We start from the raw sequence: 27627 nt of genomic DNA on the forward strand, positions 1-27627 counted from the left end.
TGTGCCTTTCCTGCCAACTGCTAGAGTCTAGTGACCTCTCCTCCTCTATCTGTTTATTGAGGCCTCTTCTCAAGTGAGTGCCTAGTCACTTTTGTCAGTAGCGTCCAACTCTCTGCGTCCCCATGGACTGTGTAGCCTGTCAGGCTCCTCTGTCCAAGTAATTTTCCAGGCAAGAATACTGGAGTGGGTTGCCATTTCCTACTCTGGGGATCTTCCCGACTGGAAATGAATCTGTCTCTCTCCAGTCTCCTGCATTGAGAGGTGGATTGTTAACCACTAGCGCCACCTGAAAAGGCATAGGTTAAGATGTGAATAATAAAGCTTAGGTTTTCTTCCCTTGAATTCTTTGCATTTTAAAACTGCACAGTCAAAGGTTCTGGCCCAAAGTAAAGAAGCTCAAAATGTAGAATGTCAGGCATCAGCTGTACAAATGAAGGTTTGGAAATAATGGTGATGTTAGTAGAGAGGAAAGATGAAGAGTGGTCCTGATTTCATACTGGGTACATGACCCCTGCAGCCCATCTGTCCGTTAGGGTCTTGGGTAGGGTAGTGATTGTTTTCTGATTTAAGTTTTCAGCGCTGATAACATAGGGCAGCAGCATTCGACAGAAGTTCACCCCTTCTTTACACTTTAACCTCCTTTACACCCCTGGCTTTACATTTTGTGCTGTTCCTATAATCTCTTTATTGGTCCCCTAACTGGGGAGAAGAGAGCTTTTCATTTTGTGTGTTCATTATAGATTTTAAACTATGTTTAAAATGGCCATGTTAAAATTTTCAGCCACACGCCAGTGTGCATGATGCTGTAGTTGGCACTTAACGTTCAGTGTCAGCTTTAGATTTCCCTGCCAGTGTCCACGCAGAACCGGGAACCTAGTACCTCCTTAGGAAAAGCCCAGAATGGACTCGTATTATGTCCCACGATGCTAGTGGTGAGGAAAAGGGCTCTTTTACTATCTGACCAGCAGAGAGGTCAGCCTCGGGGTCAGACAGATGTGAGCGATCAGACAGTTGTGTGTGGCTGTGGTCACTTTGAAGCAGCTGGCGCTGGGAAGCAGCTTTACCTGCATCGCGGCTTGGTCACCGAGGCAGCTCTGAGCTGGTGGTCCTGCCCTTTCCCGAAGCAGGGCAGTGCTTTGCTCTGCCCGCTGCCGGGAATGACAGCTACTGAGGGCGTGGGGGTGGCAGGAACCTTCCCCTGGGGCGGAGCCAGAGGTTGGCTTCCTGGGATCCCAGGGACAGGGATAAGCAGATAGGAGGGCGTCCCTGCCGCTGAGAACTTGGCGCTGATTGCATCCAAGTGAGTGCGGGGCACGCCTGCGTGGTGGGCTGGCGCTGCTGTACTCTTGGGGTTCTCCCTTTAGAATCGCGGCTCCTAATCACTTTAGATCACGTTGCTTTTTCGACTCAAGTTTTACTTGAATTTTCAGGGGTTTTATCTGTGCTGTGCTTAGTCTTGTGCTTAGATTTATCTACCTATGTAATTCCATCCATAGACACAGCAAAAAGGTCAAGGAACCAAAGATTAAATGAGTCCTGCTTTAGAGACAGTTGGTGGTTCCCTGAGGAATTTCTTGTAAGGAGAGAGGACTGGGGGGAGGCACAATAAGGTGAGTGTGCTGGAACAGTAAGGATGCTTGAAATTGAAATGAGCAAATGATTTGTCCTAGAGTTTGGGGTCTGGCAATTTAGGTTAATCCTTTAAGTGCTTCATTAATTGTTTTGCTATAATTTAGGAGATTGCCAAATCATAGTAGGGCATTGAAATCTACTTCTCTGTGGGGGATTTTGCATGTAAGAATTCCTTGGAAAAGGTTTTTTGCTTTTTTTTCCTTTTTTTTCCCTTTATCAGTGTTTTCTGGATTTGGAATCGTGCTTTTGTAGAATTCTTTTTCAGCATTCAGGAGCAAAGCCCGATTTTTTTCTTTCCTGTGTATATGAATTTACTGTCCCAAAGTCTTGGCTGTCTCTATCTAACCTGATTTTCTCCTTAGTTTTGGCAGAGGTTCACCACGTGAGGGGTATATTCTCAACAGGTACAAAAATGGTTTAAAATACTCATAAACTTTTATGTATAGGAAGAGACACTCCTGTATATCAAGGTGGGTATGATGCTTCATATTAGAGAACTAGTTGGAACAGCCTTAACACTGGCCTTATTCGATGACTTGCGTGGTACCTAGCACTATCAATGATCTGGTTTATCCTTCAGTCTGCTTTTACATAAAGACAATAACTGGAGTTTTCTTCATCCAGTGTGCATCCAGTGAAGATGCTACACAGTCAGTGCATGCAATTACAATAAAATACTTTTAAAAGAGGCAGCCCTGTGTAAGAATGCAGAGTATCATAAACGTATGCTAGTGCCCTTATATTTTAATGTTCATTTTATTCTAATACAAAAAAATCCCCTACATACAAAGAAATTCTATTCCAAGAGCACATTCATAACTCTGGTTTGCTTGTAAATCCAAGAGGGGTACCCAAGCAGAACAGTCGGCTACACAGGGCTGTACGGCATTGGTTTATAATACTTACCACACAAACAATACATTAAAAAACAAAATTAAAACACTTTTAGTCTTACAGTACCTTGAAGAGTATAGTAGTACAGTACAGAAATAGCATACAGGAGCTGGCATTGAGTGAACAGGCAAGAAGAGTTACTGACTGGAGGAGGGAAAGGAGATGGGAAATGATAGACCTGAAGGATCGCCAGCAATAGGAAACAGAGGGCAAGCTGCCGTTTCACTCATGCCTCATGTTGATGGAATTCATGTTTGCATCCTTCAAAGTTAGCAATTTGAAGGTTTGTATTAGGGAACATACTGTATTGAATTAGCTGATATATCAGTGATCAATAAATAGTTGTTTCCTGAGAAACAGGTAGGGATCACATTTGCAACTATAGTGTTTGAGTTGCTTACAAATATCACAGGGATATGAGTCACTCTTGTTAATTGGTCATATATCATCTCACTATCTTCATCTATTAATTGTTGCATCAGTCTTAGGATGTTCTACCACTTGAGATTTTTCATGATAATCTACAGATGCTAATCAACTAATGTATTTGTGCTAGTTAAATGGCAGGTTCTGACAGTTTTATCTTACCATGTTTGTCCCTCAAGTGGATTATCTTACTCTGTTACCAGTTATATGGGATGATGGAAAGTTTGATTTCAATAATTTATTTCAGTTCTATAGACAGAATTGTTATTGCTGTAGTGCCACAAATTAAAACCATCATTTGACCTATAGAACGTTTTGGTGCCAAAATCGGTTCAGTTCAGTCGCTCAGCTGTCTGACTCTTTGTGACCTCATGGACTGCAGCATGCCAGGCTTCCATGTCCATCACTGCCTCCCAGAGCTTACTCAAACTCGTGTTCATTGAGTCAGTGATTTCATCCAGCCATCTCATCCTCTGCCATCCCCTTCTCCTCCTGCCTTCTATCTTTGCCGGCATCAGGGTCTTTTCAAATGAGTCAGTTCTTCAAGTCAAGTGGTCAAGGTATTGGAGTTTCAGCTTCAGCATCCGTCCTTCCAAAGAATATTCAGGACTGATTTCCTTTAGGGTTGACTGGTTTGATCTCCTTGTGTTTAGCTTTCTTAGTAACAGCCAAAGAGTTTTCCAAAGTCGTTGAATTATTATTATTATAGCTACCAGCATTGTAGGAAGGTTGTTCCATTTGTTTCACGTCCTCATCATTATTTGTTATTGCCAGCTTTAAAATTTTAGCCATTTACTGTGGTTTTAATTTATGTTTACCTGATGGTTAGTGATGTCGGGCACCTTTTCATGTGTCTGTTGGTCATTTATTTCATTGTTTCTTCCTCTGTTTACATGTCTACCAATCACAGTCTTGGCAACAATACACCTGGGAGTCATACAAGAGGGTGAAGAAGAGATGGATTCAAGGGATGGGGTGTTATCTTACTGCTTCATGATGACACCAAGAGTTGTGAAATGGTTGATTGTTAGTCTTTTGAGTCACTGATTTTATCTACTAGGATGACACTAGCTGCTTTTAAGAAATCCCCAGAACTTCAGTGACTTAACAAGATGGAGGTAGGCTTTTGCTCACCTAACTGTCCAAGGAGGGTATTCCTGCAAGGTAGGCAGTCTTTCAAATGGTTATTTAGGTCTCCAAGTTTCTTCTGTCATGTGCCTCTTCTATCTTTGTATCTTTGGTGCATGGTTTCCAAGGACTTTATGCTTCTCTTCATCAAGCCAAGAAAAGGGAAAGAGTGGGGCCAGGGGAGGGCAGAGGTGGACAAGAGGAAGATGTTTATGAATTAGGCAAAGAAATGGCATATAGATCTCTCTTCCTATTCCACTGTTGATAACTTAATTACATCTAACTGTAAGGGAGGCAAGCCATCTCCAGCTGCTGTGTGTATGCTCAGTTGTTCTGTCGTGTTTGACTCTGTGACCCCATGGACTGTAGCCCACCAGGTTCTTCTGTCCATGGAATTTTCCAGGCAAGAATACTGGAGTGGGGTGCCATTTTCTGCTTCAGGGGGTCTTCCTAACCCAGGGATCAAACCCACGTCCCTTGAGTCTCCTGCATTTGCAGGTGGATTCTTTTACCGCTGCCTTGCTGGTATGGGAGAGACATATGTGATCAATATATCCCAAATATCATTTCAGTATATAATCAGTATAAAATTAAGGTATTTCACATTTTTGTACTGAATCTTTGAAATCCAATATATATTTTATAATTCCCTCATATCTCAATTTGGAAGCTGTTTTCATTGGAAATATTTAGTATTTAGATTTTATAAACTATACTGAATAGAGTAAATTGTGATTTAATACCCCATATAGATTCACATACTCAAGTTGTTTCAGATATACTTAAGTTTCCCAATAGCCAAATCAAGTCTCAAGCTTTAGATTAAGTAAAATAAAGTTTAAAAAATTCAGTTTCTCCGTTGAACTAGCTGTGTTTCAAGTGCTCAGTAGCCACATGTGCTTAGTGGCTAAGACTCTTTTAGCAACAGTGCAATTCTAAAGTCTAGACTAAATTCAGACTGTAAGCTCTAGGAAGGCAGGGACTTCTGCCTGGAACTGAGAAAGTGCTCAAGAAATATTTGTGGTTTGAAACGAATGTCATCCTATTCTGAAGTTGGTAAGAGTTGAGAGTGAGGTTTAATAAATAATTTAATTGAATAGCTGGGAGGAGGCCAGGCTTCCAAAGCCAAGATTTTGTCTCAAAAATTTAATTATTCTTAAGCATTTAGAGTATGCTTATTATATATAAATATAGGATTTATTTTTATTTATATATCCATTATATATTATGTGTATTTGTTTTAAAAAATATATTATTTATTTTATATATTATATAGCATATACTTTAGTTATATATTATATATAAATATAGCATTTATATATAGCATTTATTATTATTAAATACAGCATTTATACGTGCAGTGATTTAGGCTATAATGGCTATACATTTTTGGAAGATGTCTTTTTCCACTCAAGTGGTTAGCAACTCCTGTCAAATTGCATATTAATCACCACATAGTGGATTAGCTAAACAACTATGGAGGAAAATGTTCAAAGTTGATTTTTCTGCAATTCATTGGTTTGAATTTGGGGAATAGAAACTAAAGGAAAATGAAGTTAAAACAATTAAGGTTCAAATTCTGAAAAGTAATCATACATCCTATTTCACGTTGCTCTGCAGAGGAAACTATTTTGTTGTGTTACAGAGGCATACACATGTAATTTAACAACAACAACAACAAAAAGGTTTTTGAAAAAAAAACTGAAAAAAGAACTATATTCTTTGAGAATGGGAGTTTTATATATTAATGTTCTTATGTTTTTCCCACTAATTACCCAGATTTTACTAGTTCAGTGCTCTACTCAAGTCACACTTGTTTTGCAAAGTCTTTCTTGTTACTGTACTTCACAGTGCTTCCTCCCATCCCGGAACTCATAGACTCAAATCTTTTGTTGTCCAAATATATATCTACAGTGTTGTGAATTGTTTCTCATTTGACTCAGGTCATGTCTAGCCATCTCAACTCAGTCGTCTCAGTATTTAACAAGTAACAGTTGCTCAACTTGTGCTTGAGTACACACAAAAATGACAAATGGAAATCCTGACTCACAGACTTCTTAAGAACCTCTGACTGTTCCCATGCTTTGAGTTCAAATTGCTTTACTGCATCCTTCTTGACTTGAGTAGTGAGAACAGTTCAGCTGAGCTGGAGAGCTAACTGCCAAGTGTTGGACTACTGCATTAAACAGGTCAAAATCAAAGTGAGTCACGTTTTTAACCGCTTACGGCGTTTGTATAGACAAGGGTCTGAACTCAAAGGCTCACTCTGATCCACTTCTTCCTGTGGAATGGCCTACTTGTTGAGGGTTGGACGGATCAGCACAGATGTTGGGAGTTGTCTCACTGTTTAGGGAGCCCTGAACAAAAGGCACTTGCAGACTTATGGACCCAGAGGTTGGGAAAAGGAAGAAGGAAAGGCTAGGAATTGGAAACTACTGAGTCAGGGTCTAGAAAACTGTCTTCTAGTTTTTTCCCATAAGAAGACTTCCAGATAGAGGTGCCTGGGCCAGAAATGCAGATGTGTTTAACAGCACCGCCATCCAGGGGGACCTGAATCCTTGTCTGCAACAACTTTCAGAGATGGTAATGCATTGTGTGTTGATTTTGTATCAAATCTGATATGGGGAGGACATCTTTGTTATGAAGCCCACCAAGGAAAGTCTTTGTAATTGCTTATGGTCAGGCCTAAAAAATCGGTGATTTTTGGCTGGGACATGGACTCCTTATGTATGAAATCTGTACTCAGGACCTCAAACTACCCTTATCTGTTCCAGGGTGGACATTTCCCAACATTTTAATATCTTTGATATCTGGATGTATTTTATAATTGATGTCTTCCAGATAACAGTTGTGATTTAACTGATGCTTTGGGATAAAAATCAAGAAAGTACCAGCATACTCAGCCCTAAAAAGGAATGAATTTGGGTCAGTTGTAGTGAGGCGGGTGAAATTAGAGTGAAGTCAGAAAGAGAAAAACAAATGTCATTTATTAATTCATGGAATCTAGAAAAAAGGCACTGATGAACCTATTTGCAGGGAAGGAATGGAGACACAGGTCTAGAGAATGGACTTGTGGACATGGGGAAGGTAAGGGTGGGATGAATTGAGAAAATAGTGCTGACATGTATGCACTATCAAATAGTGAGAAGTTACTGTATAGCGCAGAGAGCCCAGCCTGGCGTTCTGATGACCTAGAGCGAGATGGGGGGAAGGGCGGGAAATGTGTGTGTGTGTGTGTGTGTGTGTGTGTGTGGTTTGTGTATGTGGTTTAGTCACTAAGTTGTGCCTGACTCTTGCGACCCCATGGAGTGTAGCCCACCAGGCTCCTCTGTCCATGGGATTTTTCAGGCAAGAATACTGGAGTGGGTTGCCATTTTCTTCTCCAGGGAATCTTCCCAACCTAGGGATCGAGCCCAGGTTTCCTGTGGTGCAGGTGGTCTCCTGCATTGCAGGCAGATTCTTTGTCAACTGAGCCACCAGGGAAGCCCATATGTATTTATGTGTGTGTATGTAATTATGACGTTTTCACATCGTCGTTTGGCAGAAACCAGCACAACATTGTAGAGCAGTTTTCTTCCAATTAAAAAATAAAAGTACTAGCAGATGGAGAGCAAGAAAGCCAAATAGGAGAATGTGGAGCTCACCTCCCCTGATGAACACATAAAAATACATCTACATGGGAAGCAGTTCTCACAGAAAAACTAGAGACTGGCAATCATATAACCAAGGCTCTAAGAAAGATTCACACTGAGTTGCATACGAAGGGAAGAGAAGTGGTCAGGTCACCTTTGCCCCTGGGAGAAAGCACAGAAGAGGAGCAAGATTCTGTGGGCTTGGAGAGCCTCCCTGATGAGTAAACAGTTTGAACCATATATTGGGTGTCAATCCTGGGCCCTTTTGTTGGTATGAAAATCAGTGAAACTAACAACTGTTAGGAACCTAGACTTCGTTCATGAAGAGCATGCACATGCTTGCTTACTGCTGAAACAAGGCAGAGGATGCAGATTGAAGCTGCCTAGAACTTAGTTTGGTTTCCCTCAACCACCCCAGTGCATGCCTCAGTCCATGCCAAGCACCCAAGCACCAGATAAAGAATCCAGAGCATTAGTAATAAGAATGCTAACTGAACTAAGGAAAAGAATAGATGAACACAGTTTTAATAAGGAACTAGAAAATGAATAAAAGAACCAATCAGAACTGGAGAATACAGTAGCAAATGAAAAACACACTTGAAGGAATAAACAGCAGACTAAGGATACAGAAGAACACAGTGATACAGAAGACAGAATAAGGGAAATTGCGCATTCCTAACAGGAAGAAGGTGGCTCCGGTGGTGAAGAGTCCACCTGTAGTGCAGGAGACTCAGGTTCGATCCCTGGGTCGGGAAGATCCCTGGGGAAGGAAATGGCTACCCACTCCAGTATTCTTGCCTGGAGAATTCCACAGACAGAGGGGCCTGGAGGGCTACAGTCCATGGGGTCGCATAGAGTCAGGCACGACTGAACAACAAGCACACACCTACAAGGAAACAACACAAGTGATCTGGAAGACAGCATAAGGGAAATCCCCCAATCAGAACAGGAAAAAGAAAAGGAAAGGGAACAATTTAGGGTACCTGTTGGAAAACAGCAGGTATACTAATATTCACATTATAGGTGTCCCAGAAGAAGAGAGAGAAATATGTGTTGAAAATGTAATTTGATTAAATTGTGGCTTAAAAATGTCTGAATCTGAAGAAGGAAACAGATATCTAGGTATGAGAGGCACAGTGAGTTCCCTAAAATTTATGAACTCAGACCCATTCCAAGATATAATTAAAACAGCAAACTTTAGAATTTTAAAGGCAGTTAGAACAGACTCATATAAAAGGGAATTCCCATAAGGTCATCAGCTGATTCTTCTGCAGAAACTTTGCAAGCCAGAATGAAGTGGCATGGTTTATTTAAGGTATTGAAAGGGGGAAAACCTACAATTTAGGATAATCTGCCCAGCAAGACTATAATTCAGAGTTGGAGGAGAAATAAAGAACTTCTCAGACAAGTAAAAGTGAAAAGAACTCATCAATACTACACCAACCCTAAAAGAAATGTTAAAGGATTTTCTATAGGTGGAAAGAAAAGGCTGCAAGAAGAAGAACTTATAGGCAAGGAAAAAATCCAATTAGTAAAGGCAAATATATAGTAAAGATTGTGAATCAACCACTTAAGTAAGCTTATGTAAAGATTAAAAGACAAAAAGAAATTCTAAAACCAACCATAACTATAATAAATAGTAAAGGGATAAACATGAAGATGTAAAATATGACATCAGAAATACAAAACTGCAGGGAAGAGGAGAAAAAAAATGTAAATCTTTTAGAATGTGTATGAACTTAATGACTACCAGTTTAAAACAATAGATATAGGCCAACATATGTGAACCCCATGGTAACTACAAATCATAAACCTACAATAGATATGCCAAAACAAGAGAGAAAAGGACTTAAGCATACCGCTGAAGCAATCAAACCACTCAAACCACTAGAGAAGAGTCTAAAGGAAGAAGAAAACAGAAGAACTGCAAAAACAACCAGAAAACAAGTAACAAAGTGGCAATAAGTGTATTTAAATGTCAATAGACCAAATGGTCCAATCGAAAGACATAGAGTGTCTAATTGGATAAAAAATAAGACCCCTGTATATACTGCTTGCAGGAGACTCACTTCAGAGCTAAAGACACACATGGAATGAAAGTGAGGTGATGGAAAAGAATATTTCCTGAAAATAAAAATAGCAAGAAAGCTGGGGTAGCAATATTCATATAAAACAAAATAGGCTTTAAAACGAAGACTGTAACAAAAGACAAGGCCATTATATAATAATAAAAGGATCAATACAATAAGAGGATATGACATCTGTTAACATGTGTGCACCTTATATAGGAGCATCTAAATATATAAAGCAAATATTAACAGACATAAAGGGAGAAGTTGACATTGATAATAGGTGACTTTAACACCCCCATTTACACTGGTGGACAGATCATCCAGACAGAAAATAAGGACACAGTAGTGTTAAATGATACATTAGATCAGATGTGCTGAATAGATATGTATAGGACATTCCATCCAAAACCAGCAGAATGCACATTCTTTTCAAGTGTGCATAGAACATTCTCTAGGGTAGATCATATGCTAGGCCACAAGTTTCAACAAATTTAAGAGCACAGAAATTATTTCAAGCATTATTTTCTGACTACAGTAGTATAAAACTAGAAAACAACTACATTAAGAAAAATGGGGAACAAACCAAACACAGAGAGAGTAAACAATAAGCTACTAAAAAACCAGTGAGACAACAAAGAAATTAAAAAGGAAATCAGAAAATACTTCAAGACAAAAATACAACTTTCCAAAATCTATGAAAGCGAAAGTGTCAGTCGCTCAGTCACATCCCACTCTTTGTAACCCCACATGAACTGTAGCCCACCAGGCTCCTCTGTCCTCCTCTCTCCAAGCAGGAATACTGGAGTGGGTGACCATTCCCTTCTGAAGGGATCTTCCCAACCCAGGGACCTAACCCAGGTCTCTTGCATTGCAGGCAGATTCTTGACCCACCTGAGTCACCAGAGAAGCCCAAAATCTATGGGACACAGCAAAAACAGGTCAAGAAGAGACGCTTATAACAATGCAGGCAACCTCAGGAGACATGAAAAGTCTCAAGCAACCTAACCTACTATCTATAGGAATTAGAGAAAGAAGAACAAAGCCTGAAGTCAGTGGAAGGAAGGAAATTGTAAAGATCAATCAGGAAATGAAATAGAGCCCCCCTAGAGAAAGAGCCAATAGAAAAGATTGATGAAGGCATGAACTATTTTTTGAAGAAATGAAAAACAGAATTGATAAGAATCGATAAGGCTTTAGCCAGTTGCCATGTCAGGCTATTACACATCTCTACCAGAAATATGTTATTTTTATAATTTTTCCATTTACTTTCAATGTACTGCTAAAATGTTCCTTTCTCTTACTTTCTGGGATCCATTTCCCTTAGGGCACAATTAATGGCTCCTCTTTCCCATTTCCTGTAGCACTTTATACACACATTTAACAGCACTTGCCACTTTGTTTTATAGTGCCTTGCTTATTCTTGCCTGGAGAATCACATGGACAGAGGAGCCTGGTGGGCTACAGTCCACAGGGTCGCACAGAGCCAAACACGACTGAAGCGACTTAGCACAGCACAGCACACAGCACCTTTGTTTATGAGTCTGTTTTCCTACTTAAGTTGTGAATTTTTCCTAGTTGAGACCTCTGCTTTCCTCAACTTTGTTTCCACAATCTCAAGCATAAGATCTGACACTGACTTATGTCTGTGGAGTTGAGTTGAAAGGCTGGAATGCATGGGTTTCATCTCTCCTCCTCCAACCTCAATGTTACTTTCTTCAAGTGTATTGATTTGCCACTGTAGCCAGCACTGTCTCCTATTGTGCTCTGTCCCATGCTTTCTGTCATATGCTCAGATTGACTTTAGCCCCTATCAGTAAACTCCTGCTGCCATAGCTTCAATGGTCCCTAAAAGTCCAAGTTGCCTTCTTCCTTCAGTTGACATTTATCTTCTCTATTGCATGTGTTATTTGTGGTAATCATGTTTTATAGAGGCACTGTGGACTCGGAGTTAGTGAATACTGAACACTTCTCCCTCGTGGAAACACAGGGTGGAGTTCCAGTGAACCTCTGGTCACGACATTCGTGTCAGATACTCAGCACATAACCTTGTTGTATATGTGTTTCCATTTAAAGGCACCTAGTTCAATGTATCGGAGAAGGCAATGGCAACCCACTCCAGTACTCTTGCCTGGAAAATCCCATGGGCAGAGGAGCCTGGTAGGCTGCAGTCCATGGGGTCACAAAGAGTTGGACAGGACTGAGCGACTTCCCTTTCACTTTTCACTTTCATGCATTGGAGAAGGAAATGGCAGCCCACTCCCGTGTTCTTGCCTGGAGAATCCCAGGGACGGCGGAGCCTGGTGGGCTGCCGTCAGTGGGGTCCCACAGAGTCAGACACGACTGAAGTGAGTTAGCAGCAGCAGCAGCAGCTGTTCAATGTATATTGTTGGTGCATCAACCTTGAAGTCACAGCCAACAGCAGTATAACTCACACCTGAACAAAGCTTGTCTAACACACGTATGTCCTGTCAAGCACATCACGAGCTTCTCCTTAGGACCACTAGACAGCTCTTCAGCACTATGCTTGAGGGCCATTTTAAATGGTGAAATCACCATCAAAAAGCACACAAAAATGTGAAAACTGTGGCACTGAACAGATCATGAAAAGAAAGTTTGTACAGCACAAGAGCAGTGTTACTTACTCAACCTCAGCATGGAATGTATGCTTCTTGCCACTGCTTATGTCTGTGAATGACCCTGGCACACAGCTCAAGGACTGATTTTGGGGACACAGTGAATTTTAGAGAGTTGGTGAATTTGCAAATATGAATCTATGGATAGAGGATAGATTGTGCCCCCGTAGTTTCTCATCTTCTGAAATTATGAGATTCATGGCACAGATCTTGCTTCTTGGTGGCCTCCCTTTTAGGTGTTTTTAGGTTTCAACTTTCTCATGTTTCTTAATCCCGCTGCCACTTGACTCACTTCTCATACTCCAGAACTTTTTGACCTCTCTTATTGCCATGTCTTGTTGTCTCTTCTCCCATTTGTTTTGTTTTGTGTGACTTTGTAGCTTTCTTCTACCTTTACCGTAATTTTCATGGAGTTATCTGATAGAGCAGAGAGAAATGTATGTATCCAATCAACCATGGAGCCAGAATTTTATTGTATCACATCATTAGTCACGTGTTATATGTATAATAAGTTTACTAAGTAATTGTTGAATAAATTAAAGAGCTGCTATTTTTATGCAAAAATGTACCTGTCCTAGATAGTACATTATAATGGTATTTTTTTAGTACCTCATAGTTTACTATGTTAAAAAACAAAACAAAACAAAACTTTCTCCTCCTTACTTCTGCTAAACTTTCCTACTTAGTAGAACATTGACTCAGGAAGATGGGAAATAAATTTAAATTAAGACATATATGGGGACGTCCCTGGTGGCACAGTGGATGGGAACACTGCCAATGTAAGGGACATGGGTTTGATCCAAGGTCCAGAAAGATTCCACATACCTCAGAGCAACTAAGCCCATAAGCTGCAACTCCTTAGCCTGCATGCTTCAACTACTGAAGCCCAAGTGCCTTTGCTCTGCAGTAAGAGAAGCCACTGCAGTGAGAAGACTGCACCCTGCAAGAAGGACTAGCCCCTTCTCATCACAACTGGAGAACGCCCATGCAGCAGCAAAGAGCCAGCACAGCCATAAATGAATAAATAATAAGTTTAAAAAATTACTAAGTAAAAAACCATATTCAGCTGGAGAGCATATCTTGTTTTAAAGCTTAGGTTTCTTTCCTTTTGCATCATTTTTTTTCCATAGACAGTTCCATAGACTTTATGATTTTGTCGATTACAAAAAGATAAAATTGTAATGCCTAAAGTGATCCCAGAAACCATCAGATTTAACCTTTGACTTATAGGATACTGAGAGTCAGGCTGTCTTGGTTCAGTTCCTGGCTCTACTACTTGATTTGGACAAGTGTCTTTTTCTGGCCTCTGTATCCTCATCTATAAGATGAGAGGAAAAATATAACTGATGTCATAGAGTTGTTGTGAAGATTGAGATAATTTCAAGTTTGTAGTACTATGACTGACATGTAGTAAGATCTCCATATATATTTAATTATTATATTAAGTCACTTAATTAGTAATCTAGCCGGCTTCCAGCCCCCCAGGTTAGTATTCTTAATATTGGGTTGGTCAAAACGTTTGTTTTTCCGCAACGCTGGATGAAAAACCCAAATGAACTTTTTGGCCAACCCAACACATGCTTAGGAATTATAAATCTCTTTTTCCAAGTTAGCTACCATTATTTTCTCTCCATCTCTTTCTTCATTTAAAGATCATTGCATGATGATCTATTTCTGAAACTAAACATACTCTTAGCATTTCACCCATTACCACCTGCATTTGTAAGGACTTCCTGTATAGAACATTTTAAATTTAGTCATTCCTTGTAGTTGTTTATGGCACTTTCAGATAGCACTTTTTTTCTGTAAAGTTGAGTGGTCTCACAGAAGCAGATTTTTTTAAAGTTACAATAATGCACTCCATTTCCCAGCATAAGTGGGTAAGTGCCACCCTGGCTTGAGCTGGGCTTAAAAGCAAAGGAAAAGCCCTTGGACCAGAGAGGAAACACTTGCATAACTGTGTTGATAAATTACAAACCACTCTCCTTGCTCTCACGTGCTGTGGAAGACAGGGCACCTTTGATGTGGATCTTTTTAAACAGCAGAACCTCTGTGGGATACCACCCCACACATGAAGGTGAGTATCAGGCCACAGAACCTGATAACGCAAACACCTGCAGATTTGGTCCCTTCTTCTATTATATGAGGGTTTATTTCTGCTTTCTTCAATAAAATTGTCGGTCAGAACTCACTGCATGACTTACTCTGTAGTTAGATTGGTTATTGATGGTTACAAGGAATCTAATCTTCTGGCAGTAAATCTTTTTAAAATGCTGGCGCTAGGGTGGGAGATGGTGGAGGACAGTGATCATGGGCTGGGGAAAATATAGGAACGTTAAAGGTTTATCTTTCTGGGAACTTGAGGCTGTAGAAAATTAGACCTAGGGGATGCAGAAGGAAATCCCTGTGTGTAATGGCATTTTGTGGCAGGAGGACTGAGGGAGAGTAAACCAATAATAACTTCTGCTTGAGTTTGATGGAGAGAATCTAGGCTTTAGAATAACATAAGCGTAAGTTTGAATCCAGCCATGGGATCGCAAAGAGTCGCATACGACAGAGTGACTGAACTGAAAATGAAACTGAAGTCACTTACACAAGCTATGAGAGTTTTGGACTGATGAAGTGATACTGTGAGCCACAACTTCCATATCTGTAAAGCAGGGCTAATAATACCAACTCTGCAGGGATTTTAGGAAGGACAGGTGTAATTTATGTAATGCAATTAGGACTTTGTAGACTTTGTAGTAATATCGCATCATACTTGTGTTTTTGCCAATCTTGCTGCTAGCTGTCTCAAAGTATTCATTGTGAGAAAGCAGCCTGAACCTCAAATGGGTTTATACTCTGAAACTGAATGCAGTTTCCTGATAACTCTTTTTAAAAGTAATTGAGATATAATTAACTTATTAGTTTCAAGTATACAACATAATGATTGATTATCTGTATGCAATGTGACATGATCACCACATTAGGTCTATTTAAGGTAACATGTATGGTGGCACTAATGGTAAAAAACATGCCAGCCAATGCAGGAGATGTAAGGGATGTGCGTTCGATCCCTAGGTTGGGAAGATCCCCTGGAGGAGGGTGCGGCAACTCAATATTCTTGCCTGGAGAATCCCCATGGATAGAGGAGCCTGGCAGGCCCCAGTCCACAGGGTCGCAAAGAGTCGGCCACGACTGAAGCGACTTAGCATGCACGCATACCACCATACATAGTTACAAAACTTTTCTCTTGTGATGAGAGCCTTTAAGGTCTACTGCCATGAAAGTGAAAGTTGCTCAGTTGTGTCCGACTCTTCGACACACCACGGACGGAATTCTCCAGGCCAGAATACTGGAGTGGGTAGCTGTTCCCTTCTCCAGGGCATCTTCCCAACCTAGGGATCGAACCCCGGTTTCCCACATTGCAGGCGGATTCTTTACCAGCTGAGCCACAACGGAAGCCCATACATGGTTACAAAAGTTTTCTCTTGTGATGAGAGCTCTTAAGGTCTACTGCCATAGCAACTTTCAGATATACAGTACAGTATTATTAACTAATATTAACATATTAGTCACCATGCTGACAGCTCTTAATCTCATCTTGATAAGGTACATAAGCATTTCCTCACCCAAAGAGAAGATACAGTTAGTTTACTAGGCTGAAATTGCCAATATGTGACTGTTTTAGACTTATGAAAATAGCAATTTTGTATAATTCAACCTAAAAGTATGTTACTATCCCTAGAATTTACTTCTTTGTCCATCCTTTAAAAACTCAATCCCATGCTCTGCACAGTTTGTGGCACAGCATGCGTATCAGCACACATTAACTGAGTAAATGTATGAATAAATGAATGAAAGCAGGGTCATATAGTGATATATTTGTGTGCAGGCGAAATCAGGTAAAACAGCCTCCAGGACACAGCCTTGAGTGGAAACCGAAGCTCCAAAGAACAGCCTGCGTGTGGGGTGATGGAGGTGTTTGTGTGTGTAATGGGTGATTGCTAGAGAGGAAAACCGTGCTATTGCTTCTGCTTGGGTGATAGGAGATAGAATGTGGAGAGGAAGGGATAGTTTAACACCAGCTGGCAAGAGCAGAGTCTCTTCCTTTGTTTTCTTGTCTCCAGCCACTGCTGAAGCCAGCAATAATTGGTTGGTTTCACTTCCAGTCATTGTACTCCTAACAGGAGCTACTACTTTAAAGATAAGACACTAAAAATTACTCAAGTGGCATCACTTTATGTTCTGAGTCCTTTGGTTCAGTATGGAATATTCACAGTGTTGTTTGAGAATTCCAGAGCTCCTGTTGTATTCAAATCAGGCACCACTAATGAGAAGGTGTATATTTCCTAGGAAGTGCCTCCTTAGTGGAGACAGTTATTCAAAGCTGCTGCATTTTAAAAGTTGGCGCTGATGAGTCAGGCAATGAAGGTAATGGTTTAATGGTTCTCCTTAAGAGCTCAGGATAATCTTCATGAATTTTCTGTAGCCCACAGTCTTGCTGCACCCAGAATTGCTCAGATTTGGGGGGGCTGATTACCGCATGTAAGACTTCATGAGACTGGTATGTTTAAACAAAGAAGGGTAGTCTTTTCTAATTACTAGAAGACTTACATCCTTTGTTCAGGATCGGGACATTTGCTAAATTATTAATAATCAGAAATGGCTTCACAGAATCAGAGCAGTCATGGAAATTTTGGGTTTTGAGGTATCTTTCATCAAGGCTGTGGTGAAGTCTAATGATTGTCCTGTTATAGAGTACAGCTGACCCTTGAACAACATGGATTTTAACTGTGTGTCTTGTTTTCAATAGTAAATGTTGTCGTACTACACTGTTCGTGATTGGTTGAATCCAAGGTTGTAGAACCTCAGATGGGGAGGAACTGGGTGTATGGACAGAAGTTATGTGAGTGGATTTCTGACTGTGTGGAGAGCCGGTGCTCCTAACTTTGGCATCGCTCAAGGTCAACTGTATGTCACTCCAGCAATGGAAAACTTCATAATTTCCTCCCATGGATACTTAGTCACTCAGTTGCGTCCGACTCTTTGTGACCCCACGGACTGCAGCTTGCCAGGCTCCTCTCTCCATGGGATTCTCCAGGCAAAAAGAGTGGATTGGCTTGCCATTTCCTCTTCAAGGGGATCTTCCTGACCCAGGGGTCGAAACTGCATCTCCTATGTTGCTGGCAGATTCTTTACCCCTGAGCCATCAGGGAAGCCCAATGAACACCAATGAACACTGCCAACTTTTTTTTTCCTGTGACCTCTCCTTTCCATTCCCATAGTCTCCTTCCATTTAGGATACATTTAGTTGAATAAATTCCTTCAACTAAATGACAATGTTAATTTTCCAGATCCAACTCTCTTGATTGTACACCCAGGCTTCCTTGGAAGAAGTTTGGAGTGAAGCCAAGTTTTTCAAATGCCATTTTACAAATACATTCTTGATTTACTCCCACAGTTAACTAGGATCACTCCTGTGCACACATTTTGCTAGTTGAACTCTCAGTTGAACTTATTTCTAAGTTCCTGGGAGGTACCTCACATTTGTTTACTTTTACTACCGATAAGCAGTCATGAGTGGTAGTTCTCTGGTGTGTGAGGAGAAGTGGAAAACGCCCTGGAGGACAAACAGGTGTTAGGGCATTGTCATTCTAGCAAAGCTTATTGACTTCCCCAGTTATCAGCTCTTCCCTCTCTTTGGACATTCTGTGCTCTCCTTGCACTATTGTAATTACAGCACTTATCAGGTGATATTTGCTATTATTATCCGTGCTTCTGTTGCTGCAAGTAGATCAGTGGTTCTCAACCCTTTTTTCTTCTACAGCTTTGTCTCTGGGTATAATTTAGTACTGTTAGTACTGCTGTTTTTGTTAAGGCTTTAAAAATTCACAAATAATAAGTGAGTATTCTCACTGTAAAGCAAAGAAGCAATAATTACAATTATTTAAAATATTTAAGTACAAAATATTCAATATTTAATATTGATAAGATTTTAAAATGCAAAAGCCTGTGCTGGAATAACAATTTGAGCTTTAGCACTTATAATTGCTTATTTATTCAATCATTGAGACTGTCAGCATCATGTCTTGAATAGTGTCTTCATGACTGGGCCTCCCTCACTTGCCAGTATGCTTTTAGAACTTGTAAAGGCATGCTTTTTGGCTAAGAACTGGAGCAAATTAGGACAAGACTGTGAATAGTTGAATGTTAAAAAGTGCTGTTACTGGGAATTCCCTGGTGTTTCAGTGGTTAGGACTCTGAGCATGCAGAGGGCATGGTTTCTGATTCTGATCAGAGGACTAAGATCCCACATGCTTCAAGGCCAAAAAAAATAAGAAAGCAAAAATTCTATTCAAGGCCAAAAAAAAATCTATTGCTGTTATAATTAATTTTCAAACAATACATTTATTCTTCATTGAAAAATTTAGAAACTTCCTAAATTTTATACTCATTTAAATCAAAATGCTTGTTTTTGGAGAGATTAGCCACAGCTCTTGAGTAACAGGCATTAACTATTGCTGTTATGTAACCAGTCCTTTGTTGTTTCATAATGATATTTCTATGACTATGGATCCAAGTTCTCACTCTGCTTTATTTTGCCTTAGGCACTTTCAGTTAGTTAGGTGTTTCAACTGGTTTGTGTGTGAGAAAACATTATCCCTATGGTTTTCGTCCAGAAATGCTGCATTCAACTTTTCCTAAAATGATTTATTTTTCTGAAAACTCTCCTTTCCCCCCCATAATGATATGTCAGCTGAAAATGTAGCATCATTTATTTCTTTCTGAAAGCGAGATATTGCCCTTACATTTGCTTTAACCCTTAGACTATCTCACCATCTCATCTGGGATGACGTGAGGCGCCAGCAGCCTTTTTATCCTAGTTATTCCGCAAACAATAGTGAATGTCTACCAGGTCCCAGGCACTGCCTTCAACACTCAGGCTTCATAGAGAGAGAAGCTCCACTCTTCAGAAGCTCCCTATCTGTAGAGAAGCCAGCAGGTAAACTACTAAACACTGTTCTGTGTGCTGCATGCACAGTACGGAAGGCATGGAGGGCGGGTGGGGCACAAAGACTGAGTCCATGTGGGAGCTCAGGGAAGGTGCTTGGAGAAGGCTAGCTTTGAGCTGAGTCTGGAAAGATGAATCACTTTGTCAGGAATAGGGAAGAAAGGACATTCTAGACAGAAGGAACCACATGGACAAAGCATGGAGATGTGAAGTTGCATGGTGCTTTTGGGAAGTGACGAGATGCCTTCTTTAGCTGGAGTGGTCAGGAACTGAGGCAGAGACTGGAGGACAGTACTGTCTTTCTGGAGTGTATTCTTGCTGGCTGGTGTACTTTTTGTATTATATAGTAGAATTAACTGTGGACAAAATTATTGACTGGGGTAATGGAATAATCACAGAGGGATCTATGTGATGCTAACCAAATAAATATAACAAAATAGAATGTAATACAAAATATATAAAATAAAATACCTTTCCTCAAAATTCCCAGAATCTGTTTGTCACTAGAAACAGAACTGTTGAGGAGAGACAGGAAGCAAACTAACTCTTGACTGACGATATTTTCTGTTCTCTTTTCAGCCTCCCTGCATTATTTGGGAATAATGTGGGCCTGGACATTGTGGACCCTACCTCTACTCTGCAAATTTGGCCTGGCAGGTAGGTCAGCCTGTGCCCTTTTATGGATTATGTGATTCTTTTTGCCTTTTTTGGATAAGAGTTGTTAACTTGAGAACAAAGGGGCACCTGGACATGGGCATTCATGGATGAACAATGGGGGATTTGTGAACTCCCTGAATTAGTGTGGGGTTGTATGTGCATGTTGATATATACTTATGCATGTACAAGTTTGGCAAGATGATCTATCATATTTTCAAAGGGAGATATGGCCCTTTGAAAGTCAAGATTCACTGTTTTAGAGTAATAGTAAGTGATTATCTTGGTGATTCCTGTGTTAAGTGTGCATTGGTTCCTATAGGATACATATATAAAAACATATACATTTTCACACTATTTGCCATAAATTTCAAGGATATAAACGGAAATGAATCAACATGTTTCTACAATGGTCCAACTCAAAACTATGGGTCTAAAGGCCATATAACACCTTGTAGATCTATGAGTATTACTTAGATCACATATTATGTTAAAAAAGATAAGACCAGATTAAAAGAAATGGTGACTGAACACTAGAAATGTAGAAAAGGCATGTACTATAATTACTCACCTGGTCAGGCTGCTATATAAGAAAATACCACAGACTGGATAGCCTAAACAACACAAGTTTATTTTCTCACAGTTTTGGAGACTGGAAGTCCAAAGTCAAGCTGTCTGCAGAGTTGATTTTCTCTGACACCTCTCTTCTTGACTTGTAGATGACCGTCATCTTGCTGCCTCTTCATGTGGTCATCCCTCTGTGTATCTTAATCTCCTCTTATAAGGACACCAGTCAGATTGAATTAGGACACACTCTAAAGGCCCCATTTTAGTTAATACATCCTTATATGCCCTGTTTCCAAATGCAGAGCAGAGAGAGGGTAGGGCTTCAACATATGAGATTTGTGGGGAGGGACACAATTCAGGCCGTAACTTATCATAATCAGAGGTCACCCAGAAGGCAGTTGTGATCCAGAGATAATGAGAATGTCTTCTAGACCTCTGGCATGCCTGGCCCACCTTTCAGATCCCTGGGCTTATACTTGTGGACACTCCAGAGCTTTGTAGACAATACAGGCAGGTAGGACTGTGTGTCTCTGTCTCTTTCAGCCATCTCAGAAATCCCCAATTGCTTCCAATTGTCCAATTTAAAGTTCTGCTTATAAGCATCATGACACCATTCCCTTCAACTTGTATCTCGGTCTTGTATCTCAGTCTTCTCTTACTACCTTTCATTAATACCACTTCCTGTATAACTGACTCCAGTTTCCACACTGCTTCCCTTCTAGACAATTTTTCCCTCGGTCTCAGCCTTGCCCTTCTTTTATTTCAAGGCATTGCTCACAACAAAATGTATCTTTGCAAAGATACCAAAGATATATGGACATAGAGGGGAAGAAGGGAGATTGAGAAGATCTTTATAATTTTGAAAAATGTTCTTTTTGCATGTAGGAAATTCACTGATAAGCAAGAGCAGAACCTTCTCCTGGTCCTTCTTAGAGGAAAATTCTGAATATTTCTGCTTATTTCTAAAAGTAGAGAAAATAATTATTTCTAGAAATGTAGCAACATGTTTATATGCTTTTTCTTAACAAGTGGAAGGATTCGTGTGTGTGAGGGGCAAATGTAACCTTCAGTTGTCCATGTGTAAAAAATAAACATTCTGTTGTAGTTTTAAATTTACACAAAAATTGTGAAGATAGTACAGAGAATTCTTATATACCCTTCATCCAGTTTCCCTTATTGCTAATATTTTCTAATAGCATCGTATGCTTGCTGAAACAAAGAAACTGATATTAACACATGATTATTAAGTACATTCCAGACTTTATTTGATTTCACCAGTTTTTCCTTAATGTTCTCTTTCTATTCTGGGATCCAATTCAGGGTAGCATATTGCACTGAATTGTCATGTCTCCTTAGTCTCTTCTGGTGGATGACAGCTCTTTAGTCTTCCTTTTTTCTCATGACTGTGGCAGTCTTGAAGAGTACTGTGAGTATTCTTGGGGTTTTTTGAAAAATAGAGCAGAGGTAAAATGCCCTTCATTGCTCTATCACAATTATATAATGTTTGTGACAGTCTTTTGATGAAGAGTTTATATTCTAATTAGAGGTAAGTTGAATAAGACTTAAAATAGGCACACTAGTTGCCAACAAATAGGCAGGACAACAGATGTATAAGCCTTGCTACTCACTTGCAGTTACATACGTTAGGGCAGTTCAGATATGTGGGATCAACACCAGATAACTGAGGCTGTAAGTAATAACTCTTAAGTAAAGAAAGAAAGCAAAAATGAAACTGTTTGCTGATCTGGTTTTCCTTTTTATTCCAGTTCCCCTTGACACCCTCATTTGTGATAAAACAAATCTACAATGCCCTGAGATCATATGCAGAGTTAGAATGTCATGAGGACATAGAGAAAAAGGACATAGGACAAAGAGAAGAGGAGGGAAAATTACTCGTAAATGAATTCCTCCCCCAAGTCCTAAAATCTTGGATTTTCAGGCAAGCCATTTTTCACATGAGGCAGGGAAAGTTGTTTATGCCGTGAAAATAAACAAGCCTAAAATCTTAGTGCTTAAGACAACAAAGTCTATATGTCCATCACCGGTAAGTAGGGACCTAGACTGATGGAGGCTGTACCAGGCTAAGACTCATCATCTCAACATGGATTTGCAGGGTGTGCAGGGTAGAGGGAGGAGAGAAAGGATAATCATGTACCAGTGCTTTAGTCTCCTCTCATGTCAGGGGCCAAAGAAGTCATGTTGCCATGCCCAAGGAAGCAAGGAAATAAAATCTTCCCATATGTCCGGGAAGGGGAAATACGGATGAGCACTGGAAATGTTCCTGGGCATTCATTTTATTTATCATAAATCTCTTCTGTAACACCAACATAGGGGATCAGACTATGCTAACCCCAAATATACCACTTTGGCATAAGGATTTATTTTGATTCGGAGTCAGATGAGAATCAAGAGATGCAGAAGCAAAGTCTTTGTGGAACTTCTTTTATTTGTTTTAAAGAAGACACTTCTGAAAAGTGAGGACTGCTATACATCTCCTCTCCTGGAGGAGTTTGATGACCATAAGGAAGACAGAAAATCAGTGCCAGGATGGATCTGCACATGTAAACCCTACTCCATTAGTGTCTCACATACATTTACCTTTTCACAGTTTGCCACCCTTGAAAGCCTAAGTCCGTTCTCCTTTGCCCTGTCAGTTCTCTACAGGTTTATTGGTTTTGTCTTAAGATGCTGTATCAGCCCAAGTTCTCACCACCTCTTTAAGTTACTCTTTATTGAGATTTTGCCTGTGTAATTTCACTGCATGCATTAATATAATGTTTTCTCTTAGTAACCTGTCTTTTGTCAGTCTGATTTTACAGAGTGCTGGCTGGAGAACCTAGGAGAGTAAAAGGAAACAGAATTTTTTCCTTCTCTATACCAATATCAAGTGGCCTCGACAAGTATATTTCTGTCCTGCCATGTACCAAACAGTGAGAGTAAAACAAATGTAGCTCCTTAAAAAAAGCTCAGGGGAAGAGGAAAATCATTTTTACAACTACTTCCTCTTCTGATTTCTGATGACACTGATGGTTTCTGATTTCTGATGACAGATAGATTTCCGATGACACTGATGACACTGATGGTTCTGGTAACCAGAGGCTGGATTCCCCTCTGACTTATGGTTTTTATAGATATTAAACAAAGCTTCTGAAAGATCTAAAGAGAGATATTCAAGGAAGAATAGTAAAGACCAGAGTTCACCATGGTTCGATGGGGGTATATTTAGGTTCACAAGGATCTATTCCTGTGCTGTGCTGTGTTAAGTCACCTCAATCGTGTCCGAGGCTCCTCTGCCCATCTATTTCTACACTGGTTGTTTTGGTGACTGTCTTTGGAATCAGCCTGTGCAAGACAGACTGAGAATGAAGGTGGAAATAAAATGTGACTGTAGGGGGCCATAATGAGAATAGTACAAAACTAAAGACTATTCTGAGGAGACAGGAAAAGGCATCTTATTTCTTTGTTTTCCAGCCAATGATCAACTTTGAAATCCTGCTAAGAGTTCATGTGCTGGTATGAGTAAAATGGAGGTGGAGGGTAAGCTAGTTTTAGATGACTATTTGTAAGGAACTTGGCCAGAGGACTAAAGACAGGCCCACATGTACACACAAACACATACAGCCAAAATCTCTGAGCCAGAGAGTGAGTCAGTCAGTGTGAAAGCCATTCCCCTGGGGACATTGTTGGCTAATCCTTGGCTCACCCTCTTGTAGAATTTTGCCTGTCCCACTGACAGTTGTGAAGTGTGTATCTGTTAATATTCTGCTTGCTGTCCTGAGGATTCCTGAGGGAGGGTTTTCAAGCTATATGGGCTCTCTGAGGAATTACTGGGCTAATCGGTTTACCTTCTGATCTCCACTTAACATGTAGTATTATTTGGTTCAGGTCAGTGAACTTTGGTCCTTTAAGCAGTTGGACTTGGAGATCACCAGCTTTTTCATGGTTTTCAGCATGCAAGTAGCACAGATAGAAAGTCATTGACTTAATTGTTTGTCTGGAGCCACGGGGATGGGCCCAGTCCGTGACAAGGTCATGGGACGAGAGAGGAACCTGTAAGGCAACTCTTCCTCACATGGGGCTGCCCCAGGGGCCCAATATGTCCCCTCCGGAGCCGCTGGGACGAAAGGAACCTGCAAGGCAGCTCTTCCCCTCGAGGTTGTTCCAGGGGCCCGGTATGTCCCTTTCTTCCTTCTGTCTTACTGTTGTTGGGCTTTCTATTAATTTTTAGAAAGAATAATGTATAGTAATAAGGCCTCGCTGGAAAAGTCCAAGCCTTTTTGGAAATGCTCATGATTGCTCTGGCTCAGGACACGACCATAAACATTAAGTCAAAGAAGAAAAGGCCGCAGGTATAGTCTGGCTGCTTGCTTAAAAGATTATAATGTTCTAGAATAGAAAAGTGTAGAGGTATTTAGATTTAGAAGTAGATATACTACTTTAGTTTACTTGCTCCTTGGTTGATGTAAATCCATGGCTGATTCGCGTCAATGTGTGACGAAAACCACTAAAATGTTGTGGGGTGGGTGGTTGGCCTCCAGCTAATAGAAATAAATGGAAAAAAAAAAAGATGGAATCTACATTAAAAAAAAAGTAGATATACTGCTATAGTTTACTTGCCCCTTGGTTGAAAGGGTTTTCATTATTGCTATTTCCTTGCTGCTATTTGTTCATTGTTTCCCTTTCTTTAAACAACACGGGATATTATAGGTATTTTTGTAAAATTAGAAAATGGGGTATATAGGATTTTAATAGAAGATTTATATTAACCAGCTTCACTGCCATTATCTCACTATTAATAGAGCTGTTTTGCTGCTTTAGAGGTGTTTTTGCTGTTTAATAGTTAATCATTGTAAACTGAGATTTTGTGGTTTCAGGTAAAGAAAAATATCGGTTTTTCTCGTGGTACTATTCTCAGAAATGTCAAACATGTTACTGTGACACTTCCCATGTATTGTTTTATTGTCCAAAGAATTTACACTATACCTGAGATTTGTGGAACATTGTTTTTGTTAGAGTGAGAATGTTAGGCCATTGAGGCAAGAAGACTATGTACAGGACATTTAAGTATAAACCCCGTAATCGGAAACGTTCTAGATGAATGCATAGGGGAAAAACATGGGAAAAAATATTGACGGAAGCACAAACCAATATCTGATGTAATATGTCGTGACTTAAGGGTGAGGTGATATTCATTCTATAAAAGCTGAGCTATCCTAAAAATATATATAAAAAAAAAAGCTACCTCTTCTAAGCAACCGTCTGTGTCTGTGTGTCTATCTGTCTTCTTCCTTGCCGACGCCACTCATCCCTTGGGTATTCCTGGTCCTGCTGGGGCTGGACCTCGGCAATTGTTGTCAGGATCAGGCTCGCCTGCAGGACTCAGAGGAAGGCTTCTCAGGAAAAAGCTGGAAATGTGGACATGACATGAAGGCCCCTTGCTCTCCTTCACTCTTGTTTGGCACTCCCAGGGGCTACTTTACCTATGTGGACAATTCTCATTTCTTAGACCACAGTCTCCCACATTGCAGGCAGATTCATAACCATCTGAACCACCAGGGAAGCCCATGAATGAATATACAAATCCCAAAAGTCCCAAATCTAAGCAGTGAATACAACCCATTCTGAAACCATTTATTACTGACTTCCTATTAGAAGGTGTTACCTCTGGAAGAGTTGAAATGTATACATTAGTCAGATATGCAGATATATTTTATAGCATCCTTATTTTCTATGATTAAGCTAATCAGTTTTCAAAAAGTCCCTGTTCCCCTGGAAAGCCAGGCAAGCCTGAGGAAGGGAACAACCTGGGCAGTACTTATATTTGTTAGCATTGTCTCAGTTTCTCCTGATTTATAGTGTTTTTCAGCTGATTCAGTCTCTCTGGGGTAACTGTGTGCAGTTCCAGAGTTTCTGCCTGTCCCCCTACTCCTGCCTAGGGTGGTGTCTAGGTTTATGAGAGGGTTTATGTAACTTCAGAGTCCTTGTCTCCTAAATCTGTGTGAGCAAGTCTTTGTTTCCCTCTGTTTTCCTCTGGACGGTCTGCTGGGGTCTTATCCCTTCTCTGTTATCTGCTGCCGGGCAGCCAACTTTGCGTGGGCTTTGGGGTATCATTGCCAAACCCACTCCTGAAGTTCATGCCCCAGCTGTTTGCCTGTGGTCTTGACATTCCTCTGTGCACAGAATCCTCTTCATCTGAATCCCAGGCCTGATCTACAGCCGTAACACCCTGAACATGCCTGATCTCTTCTGAATCCCAGGCCTGGACCAACCCCACACATCTATACCCACCCCCAGTTCCTCACCCTGAGATACTGGGGACTTCTGAATCCCTGCTTGCTACTCTCACCTGTTCAGAGCTTACGTGAGGATCATCCCCAACCCACCCTCTGCAGTGCTAGGACTTGCATATCATGCTGGAGTTGGTGCTTAAGTGGTACACGAGGCTCCGACTAGACTTGCTATGCCTGGTGAAATAGGCCACCAGCCCAAATGACCTTGGTTCTTCAGACTCATGCGTATTTGTACTGTTGCACCCAAGAAGGCTGATATCTGAGTTCTTTGCTCCATCTTACCTTTACTCTCCTGCTCCAATATTTTACTTGCTACAAGTGATGGACTTTTTACTTCTTATCTGGTAGGAACTTCCTTGAATAAAAATAAAAGAAGTGTTTTTTTAAGTAAAAATCTAGCTGTTTAAAGGGACTAACTGCAGAGATGGAGTTAGATTCCTTCCATGGCCGTGATAAGGAGAACCTGTTATACCTAGTAACTTACCAAGAAGTTCAGCTCTTGATTAATCTGTTTTCATCAAACTCTTCAATGCTGGCAATATTTATCATGCACTAAATTTACTGTGCTTGTGTATTTTTCTAGACCTGCCAACTAAGCCTGAGGACATTTCTTATGTCTTCTACTATAGGAAAAATTTTACTTGCACCTGGAGTCCAGAGAAAGAAGCTAATTTTATATCTGCACAGTCAGGAGAACTTCGT

At 40.4% G+C, this 27627-nt stretch overlaps 1 long non-coding RNA gene across 2 annotated transcripts; it reads left to right on the forward strand.

The window, feature by feature from the left end:
• Positions 1-1242: 1242 nt before the first annotated feature.
• LOC136154152 (uncharacterized) lies at positions 1243-27599 on the forward strand. 2 transcript variants are annotated; one of them, XR_010660492.1, is made up of 3 exons: positions 1243-1300; positions 19994-20071; positions 27509-27599. It is a non-coding gene; the product is annotated as an uncharacterized lncRNA (long non-coding RNA). The 2 variants fall into 2 exon arrangements; XR_010660491.1 differs by lacking the exon at positions 1243-1300 and adding an exon at positions 14431-14494.
• The last annotated feature ends 28 nt before the right edge of the window (positions 27600-27627 follow it).

This window comes from Muntiacus reevesi, chromosome X, assembly GCF_963930625.1.
Source record: "Muntiacus reevesi chromosome X, mMunRee1.1, whole genome shotgun sequence".
In the NCBI taxonomy this organism is placed as follows: Eukaryota; Metazoa; Chordata; class Mammalia; order Artiodactyla; family Cervidae; genus Muntiacus; species Muntiacus reevesi.